The sequence below is a fragment of the Myodes glareolus genome, chromosome 11, assembly GCF_982192425.1.
Source record: "Myodes glareolus chromosome 11, mMyoGla1.1, whole genome shotgun sequence".
Lineage (NCBI taxonomy): Eukaryota > Metazoa > Chordata > Mammalia > Rodentia > Cricetidae > Myodes > Myodes glareolus.
This window is the reverse complement of record NC_142036.1, coordinates 61,473,895-61,482,143: the sequence shown is the minus strand read 5'-3', so window position 1 is coordinate 61,482,143 and position 8,249 is coordinate 61,473,895.

Sequence of the window (8,249 nt, the reverse complement as noted above, 5' to 3'; positions counted from 1 at the left end):
TGCAGGGCTGGTTCAACATACGCAAATCTATCAATGTAATCCATCATATAAATAAACTGAAAGAAAAAAACCATATGATCATCTCACTAGATGCTGAAAAAGCATTTGACAAAATTCAACACCCATTTATGATAAAGGTGTTGGAGAGACTGGGGATACAAGGATCATACCTAAATATAATAAAAGCAATATACAGCAAGCCGACAGCTAACATCAAACTGAATGGAGAGAAACTCAAAGCCTTTCCACTAAAATCAGGAACGCGACAAGGCTGTCCACTCTCTCCATACCTCTTCAATATAGTGCTTGAAGTTCTAGCAATAGCAATAAGACAACATAAGGAGATCAAGGGGATTCGTATTGGAAAGGATGAAGTTAAACTTTCGTTATTTGCTGACGATATGATAGTTTACATAAGTGACCCCAAAAACTCTACCAAAGAACTCCTACAGCTGATAAACACCTTTAGTAATGTGGCAGGATACAAGATCAACTCCAAAAAATCAGTGGCCCTCCTCTACACAAAGGATAAAGAAGCAGAGAGGGAAATCAGAGAAGCATCACCTTTCATGATAGCCACAAATAGCATAAAATATCTTGGGGTTACTCTAACCAAGGAAGTGAAAGACCTATTTGACAAAAACTTTAAGTCTTTGAAGAAAGAAATTGAGGAGGATACCAGAAAATGGAAAGACCTCCCCTGCTCTTGGATTGGGAGAATCAACATAGTAAAAATGGCAATTCTACCAAAAGCAATCTATAGATTCAATGCAATCCCCATCAAAATCCCATCAAACTTCTTCACAGACCTTGAGAGAACAATAATTAAGTTTATATGGAAAAACAAAAAACCCAGGATAGCCAAAACAATCTTATACAATAAAGGAACTTCTGGAGGCATTACTATCCCTGACTTCAAACTCTATTACAGAGCTACAGTATTGAAAACAGCTTGGTATTGGCATAAGAACAGAGAAGTCGACCTATGGAATCGAATAGAAGACCCAGATATTAACCCACAAACTTATGAACACCTAATTTTCGACAAGGGAGCTAAAGGTATACAATGGAAGAAGGAAAGCATCTTTAATAAATGGTGCTGGCATAACTGGATGTCAACCTGTAGAAGGATGAAAGTAGATCCATATCTATCACCATGCACAAAAATCAAGTACAAATGGATTAAAGACATCAACATTAATCCGTCCACTTTGAACCCGATAGAAGAGAAAGTGGGAAGTAGTCTACAAGATTTAGGCACAGGAGGCCTCTTCCTAAGTAGGACCCCAGCAGCACAGACAATAAGAGAAACAATGAATAAATGGGATCTACTGAAACTGGGAAGCTTCTGTAAAGCAAAGGACACTGTCAGTAGGACAAAAAGGCTGCCTTCTGACTGGGAGAAGATCTTCACCAACCCCTCATCAGACAAAGGTCTGATCTCCAAAATATACAAAGAACTCAAGAAACTAGGCACTAAAACTCTAATTAACCCAATTAAAAAATGGGGTACTGAACTTAACAGAGAATTCACAACAGATGAACTTCGAATGGCCAGAAGACACTTAAGGTCATGCTCAACCTCCCTAGCGATCAGGGAAATGCAAATCAAAACCACTTTGAGATACCATCTTACACCTGTCAGAATAGCTAAAGTCAAAAACACCAACGATAGCCTATGCTGGAGAGGATGTGGGGTGAGGGGAACACTCATCCATTGTTGGTGGGAATGCAAACTTGTGCAGCCACTGTGGAAATCAGTGTGGCGGTTTCTCAGGAAACTGGAAGTAAACCTACCTCAGGACCCAGCAATTCCACTCTTGGGAATATACCCAAGAGATTCCCTAACATACTACAAAAGCATTTGTTCTACTATGTTCATAGCAGCACTATTTGTAATAGCCAGAACCTGGAAACAGCCTAGGTGCCCCTCAATAGAAGAATGGTTAAAAAAGGTGTGGAACATATACACACTAGAGTTTTACTCAGCGGTAAAAAACAATGACATCTTGAATTTTGCATGCAAATGGATGGAAATAGAAAACGCTTTACTGAGTGAGGTAAGCCAGACCCAAAAAGAGGAACACGGTATGTATTCACTCATAAGTGGATTCTAACCATAATTAAAGGTCTTTGAGCCTATTATTCGTGATCCTAGAGAAGCTAAATAAGAAGATGAACCTGATGAAGATTATTTAGCTATCCGCCAGGAGGTAGGAAATAGACAAGAGTCCCAGGTAACCTCGGGTGCATGGGGGGGTGGGAGGGTTGTCGGAGAGGGAGAGGGTTAGAGAGAAGGGAGTAGGGGAGGATTGGGGAAAGATCAGGGGACTGGGATGGTGGGAGGGAGGAAGGATGGATATGGGATCAGGCAAGTATATACCTCAACTAAGGGAATCATTTTAGGGTTTACAAGAGACTTGATTATAAAGGGGATCCCCGGTCCAAGGAGAGATCCCCAGATGGTTCTCTGGACAGAGGAGAGGGTGCCTGAACCGGCCTTGGCCCACAACCATACTGATGAATATTTTGCATGTCACCATAGAACCCTCATCTGGCGATGGATGGAGATGGAGGTGGAGAACCACGTTGGAACACTGGACCTAGCTCCCTAGGTCCAAATGAGAGGCAGAGGGAAGGAGATCGTGAGCAAAGAAGGCAAGGGCACAGGAAACCTTCATTCGACGTTGTATGGCAATACGGATGGAGACCCATATTGGAACACCGAACTGAGCACTCCACAGTCCAAATGGGGAACAGAATGATGAAGAAAATAAAAAAAGTAATCAGGACTGCGAGGGATGCGAGCATCCACTGATACAGGGGGACTGATATAATGGGAGTTCACCAAGGCCTGTTGGACTGGGACTGAGCGAGGACGTGATCCAGCCAGATTCTCTAAATATGGCTGGCCCGGAGCCTTTTTGAAGGGCCGTTGACAATGACACTGGGACTTGCTTCCTCTGCATATACTGGATTTTGGCGCTCCAGTCTGTTTGGACTCTCACCTTCCCTGGACCTGGAGGGAGGGGGGAGGAGCTTGGGCTTCCCACAGGGCAGGAAACCCTGACTGCTCTGGGGGATGGAGAGGGAGGAGGAGAGGGAGTCGGGGGGGTAGGGAGGTGGTAGGAGGAGGGGCTGAAATGGAAACTTTTGTAATTTAATAAAAAAAAATTAAAAAATATAAAGGTACCTGGATCCAAACATGGGAAATATATGTACAGCTATAGCAAAAACTCCTCTTTTCAAAAACTTCCAAACCTAAAATTTAGACATTTGTGCATACCTTACTTTTTCTTTCTTACGAGTTTATCTTCTGTTTTCAAAGTCATCTCACTATCAAAAATATTTGCTGTATATTCTTTGTTATTGTCTCAGCTAAAATAGAGTAAAACCAGACTGCCAGAGAAGATGGCAGCCCCATTCATGTTCCTATCCTTACCTAAAATCTTTTACCTCAAATAATAAGTTATTTACTTCTAGCTGTCACTCCCCCATCTTCTCTTTCAAATTATCGGTCGCACAGTAAAAGAGCACTCTTAAAACATTATCAAAATGCTTCCCTTTCATCATCCTTGTTGAAGTATTTGAAAACTAGAAAGCATTTGAATGCTTGGGGTAGCTTATATGTCATCTGTCATCATTTTCGTTGACCCTGTTCCATGTTTCATTCTTTCTGCCTTTTCAGTTTCTTTATTCAAATGAAAATTCTAGATATCTTGGGTGCTCTCTATTCAAATGAAAAAAGATATGATTTTCCAGCATATGGAGTAGAGAAAAATGCATTTGAAGAACCCTTGAGAGTAAGCATAGTCTGTTTAGTTAATGTCAACTTTGACAGTCAGTTGACTTCTAGAAAGAATAAACCCATGCTCAACAGCTAGTCTTAGGTATTAGATGGCTGAAATTCATGCACATGTAGGTTAGTAGCTGCACATTTAATTCTATATATTATTTTCAATAGATTTTTTCATACAGTATATTTTGGTCATATTTTTCCCTCACCAATTTGTTCCAGATCCTGTCTAACTTCTTACTCATCTAATTTTATGTTCTTTCCTCTCTTTCTAAAACAAGCCAACAAAAGTAGAAGCAAAAAAAAAGGAATAAAGCAAATGAACACAAAATGTACAAAACAAACAAGTAAAAGATCAGCAAAACAAACACACACACACACACACACACATACAAAAAAAAAAAACGAAGCAAAATGAAACGCAAAATACCATTGAATTAATCTTGGGCTGAGCAACTACTATCCATGTGAGATGAAATGTGGTTGATATACCCAGTGAGACTCCAACGGAGAAAACTGCTTCTTCCCTCTGACACTAGTTATCAATTCCAAATGGCTGCTTGATGAGATGTGGAACCCCTGGCTACTTCACCCTCTCAGTTTTGGGACCCCATCTGCCTTCAGCTTCTGCATGTCTTGTGTAGGCTGTCAGAGTCTGTATGTTCACATGTGCATTAGTCCGACTGTGTTTAGAAGACATGATTTCCAATGAATTATCTGTCACTTCTGACTCAAAATCTTTCTTCTTCCCCTTTGACATAGATCCTTAGTCCTTGAGAGGAAAGATTTAACAAATACATCCCATTTAGGATTGGGTGTGCCAAGGACTTTCACTTTCTACACATAGTTCATTTGTGAAAATGAAGCTTCACTATGTAAGTTGAGCATTGCACTGATGTATATATAGAGTGGTATGTCATTAAGAGCTAGAAAAAAATAATTCTGAGTGAGGTAACACAGACCTAAAAGGGCAAATATAGCCTGTTAGGATGTTACCTTCCAATTTTTTTGATATTTGTGACACAATCTAAATAAGTACACATGTTTGATATATAGTAAGGGGATTGTATAATAAGGATCAGGGTTATCTTGTCTACTTCAAATATCCAGAAGGATAATTATATGATTTTCTTTGGGTTCAGCTTCTTATTTAGCTTCTCTAGGATCATGAATTATAGGCTCAATGTCTTTTAATTATGGCTAGAATCCACTTATGAGTGAGTACATACCATATTCCTCTTTTTGGGTCTGGGTTACCTCACTCAGTAAAGCATTTTCTATTTCCATTCATTTGCATGCAAAATTCAAGATGTCATTGTTTTTTACCGCTGAGTAAAACTCTAATGTGTATATGTTCCACACCTTCATTAACCATTCTTCTATTGAGGGGCACCTAGGTTGTTTCCATGTTCTGGCTATTACAAATAGTGCTGCTATGAACATAGTTGAACAAATGCTTTTGTAGTATGATAGGGCATCTCTTGGGTATATTCCCAAGAGTGGAATTGCTGGGTCCTGAGGTAGGTTTACTTCCAGTTTCCTGAGAAACTGCCACACTGATTTCCAAAGTGACTGCCCAAGTTTTCATTCCCACCAACAATGGATGAGTGTTCCCCCTTACTCCACATCCTCTCCAGCATAGGCTCTCATTGGTGTTTTTGATTTTAGCTATTCTGACAGGTGTAAGATGGTATCTCAAAGTTGTTTTGATTTTCTTTTCCCTGATCACTAAGGAGGTTGAGCATGACCTTAAGTGTCTTTTGGCCATTCTAAGTTCTTCTGTTCAGAATTCTCTGTTTAGTTCGGTACCCCATTTTTTAATTGGGTTAATTAGAGTTTTAGTGTCTAGTTTCTTGAGTTCTTTGTATATTTTGGAGATCAAACCCTTGTTTGATAAGGGGTTGGTGAAGATCTTCTCCCAATCAGTAGGTTGCCTTTTTGTCTTAATGACAGTGGTAGACAAGATTGTCAGCAAAAGTTGGGTGCCCGGAATGTGGGGGAGTAGATGTAAGGGGAGATGGGTAGAGAGAAGGGAGAAGGGGAGGATTCGGGAGAGCTTGGGGGAATGGATAGGTGGGATGGACGAAGGGTGGATGTGGGAGCAGGGAAGTAAATATCTTAATTAAGGGAGTCATTTTAGGGTTTGCAAGAGACTTGACTCTAGAGGAGTTCCCAGGTCCAAGGAGAGGTCCCCAGGTTGTTCCTTGGGCAGCAGAGGAAAGGGTGTCCCCTTTTCCATAGCCATACTGATGAATATCTTGCATATCACCATAGAACCTTCATCTGGCAATGGATGGAAATAGAGACAGAGACCCACATTGGAGCACTGGACTTAGCTCCCAAGGTCCAAATGAGGAGCAGAAGGAGGGAGAACATGAGCAAGGAAGTCAGGACCACGAGGGGTGTGTCCAACCACCGAGACAGTGGGAAGGATCTAATGGGAGCTCACAAAGGCCAGCTGGATGGGGAGTGATGGAGCATGTGATCAAAATGGACACTCTGAATGTGGCTGGCAACGAAGGCTGACTGAGAAGCCAAGGACAATGGCACTGGGTTTTGATTCTACTGTATGGACTGTCTTTGTGGGAGCCTGGTTTGTTTGAATGCTCACCTTTATAGACCTGGATGGAGTGGGGAGGACTTTGGCCTTCCCACGGGGAAGGGAATCCTGACTGCTCTTAGGACTAGAGAGGGATGGGAAGGTGGGGAGGGGGAGGGAAAAGGGAGGCGGGGAGGAGGTGGAAATTTTTAATAAATAAATAAATAATGAGAGCTGTATAATACAAAAAAAAGGATCAAGGTTATCTTTCAAGGAAGGGGAAATGGAATACTTTTTTTGATTTTTATTTTTTAAAAAAGGAAACCTATCTTTTTTCATTATATACACTAATCCAAGTTCCCACTCCCTCCCCTCCTCCCATTCCCTCCACTCACTTCCCCCACCCCACCTCCATCCACTCTTCAGAAAGGATAAGTGTTGAGTGCAGAATCCATCCAAAAGAAATAGGTTCCCAAAAAGCCATTATAAGCAGTAGGGATAAGTCCTGTTGTCACTGCCAGTGGCACCTCAATCTGCCCCAGCCATGCAACTGTCAACCAAATTCAGAGGGACTAGTTTGATCCTATGCTTGTTCCTTTCCAGTCTGGCTGGAGCTGGTGAGTTTACATTAGCTCAGGTAGACTGTTTCAGGTAAATGGTGAATCCATCATGGTCTTGACCTCTTTGCTCATATTCTCATTTCTCCCACTCTTCAAATGGACCCAGTTCTCCAGTGTGGGTCTCTGCCTCTGTTTCCATCAGTTGCTGGATGAAGATTCTATGGTGATATTTAAGATACTTATTAGTCTTACTACAGTACAAAGCCAGTTCAGGCACCCTCTCCTCTATTTCTTAGGGTATTAACTGGGGTAATCTCTGTGTATTCCTGGGAATTTTTCTAGAGCCAGGTTTCTTACTAGCCCCATAATGGCTCCCTCAATCGAGGTATCTCTTTCCTAGGTCTCATCTCTATTCTTCCTCCGTCTTGATCATCCTGCTCCCTCAAGTTCTCCTCACCCCTCCCCTTCTCACCTCCTATTCCCTTTCGACCCTCACTTCTTCCCCACACCTATGTTCCCAATTTTGTCAGACTCTCTAGTCTAGACTCTTAAAGCAGGGTAATTGCAGAACTAGTTAGCATTCACTGGCACGGATCAACTAGGAAACAACTTCTACAATAACACTTTTGAGCTTTACAAACACAGCATGTATTATTTGAAAAACTTTGTCCAATTCAAAGTAAAGCAACAAAAAAAAATTTTTTTTTTTTACTTTGGGAGTCTTGTTAAAAATACCATGCTTTATTGATATCAATGAAGCAAAAATTAAATCTAGAAACTACAAATCAAGCACATATGCCTCAAAATCTGACTGTGTGGTGGGTCTGCTATAGGAAGTCCTTCTGTATATGTGTGGTTTTTATTGGTTAATGAATAAAGAGACTGCCTTGGCCTGAAGAGTAGAGTAGAGCTAGGAGGGGAAAACTAAATTGAATGCTGGTAGAAAGAAGGTAGAGTCAGGGAGAATTCATGGATCCACTGCCAGACAGACGTGCCAAATTTTGCCAGTAAGCCACAGGCATGTGGCAATACACAGATTAATGGAGATGGGTTAGTTTAGGATTTAGGAGTTAGCCAGAAATAGGCTTAAGCTATTGACCAAACAGTATTGTAAATAATATAGTTTCTGTGTGATTATTTCACGGCTAAGCAGCCATGAATGAACAAGAGGGTTCTTACAACAGTGGTCCTCATATGAGTAGAGATTAAACACAAGAAAAGAAACTTTTATTTGTTATAATTCATATTCTCAAATTATTATTAAAATATTAAAAGGAATATGTCCCAATGAGGACATTGAAGAATTCAATAGAAGAGGATATTTGAAAAGCACTAACATTAATGTATAGGTGAA